This window comes from Tenrec ecaudatus, chromosome 17 (genome assembly GCF_050624435.1).
Source record: "Tenrec ecaudatus isolate mTenEca1 chromosome 17, mTenEca1.hap1, whole genome shotgun sequence".
In the NCBI taxonomy this organism is placed as follows: Eukaryota; Metazoa; Chordata; class Mammalia; order Afrosoricida; family Tenrecidae; genus Tenrec; species Tenrec ecaudatus.
Window position 1 is genome coordinate 50,348,901 of NC_134546.1, and position 1,206 is coordinate 50,350,106.

Consider the following 1,206-nt stretch of genomic DNA (forward strand, 5'->3'; position numbering starts at 1 on the left):
ACATGGGAAAAACTGGAAGAATTCATGATAAGTGAAGTAAACCAACCATAAAAGGACAGTACATGAGTTCACTGAGGTAAGAAAAAAAAAAAGGGGGGGTGGTGGAAATCGGGCATAGGGAAAAAGCTATTGTATACAAATATTCCTGGGGCAATGATCAGGTAGTATGGTAAGGGCCAGACCAAATCTAGGGATACATATGGAACCCAACTAAAAAGGAAGTGGGGAAATTGGAAAAAAAAAATTGGGTAATGGGGCAACAGGGCACTAACCCACACAAGGGAAGCGTATTGTTTATATCTCCACAAGGAAAGAGGGACCAGATTTAACCCAGTGTTCCAAGATGTGAATGCAACATACCAGTAGCATGGAGTAGAGAACCAGTAGAGAGGTCTGAGGGGCTGTCTCCAATGCTAACTACGTGGACACCTGACCCTCCCCACAGAAGAATTTATTTCACATAAGACAGCACTGAGGCCGAAGCTCAGGGAGAGGGACATGTCTGATCAGAGCACACAGGAGCAAATAAAGGGGGAGGAAGAGAGAGTGGAGCACATCCTGGCCCACCAAGCCTTGAGGACCATATTCCCGCTCAGAGTAGCTAATCCACAGAGAGTACCATATGGCTGACCCCACTATGAGACACGACATCCCTCACTGACCCACAGCCCTACAGGGGACAGCACTGGAGAGACAGTGTGGGAATTGCATCCAATCTGATCCCACCACACCGAGGTAGAGCACTAAGGGGGGTGCAACAGAACAGCAAGGGGAACAGAGCAATGAAGTCCCCAGGGAATACCAAAAATAGACTTTGGGGCCAGGCCTTGGCACTCCATCAGATTTGATTGGAAAACGCTCCTAAAGGCCAACAAACAGCCCTTGAACTAACTACAGGCTTTTCTTTGTTGTTGTTGTTTTGTTTTCTTTTGTTGCTTGGTTTTGCTCTGTCTTGTTTTTGTGCATGTTATCATCTCCACAGGTCTGTCTAAATAAGATGGGCTGGATGAACAATCTGGAGGAGAAAACAAAGGGACTGATGGTTCCGGGGACACATGGGAGAGGGAGAGTGGGGGGGGGGGGAGGAAGGGAAGGAGGTGGTGTTAACCAACCCAGGGACAAGGGAACAACAAGTAATCCAAATTGGTGGTGATGAGGGTGTAGGAGGCCTGGTAGGTGTGATGAAGGGTAATGTAACCAAGAGAA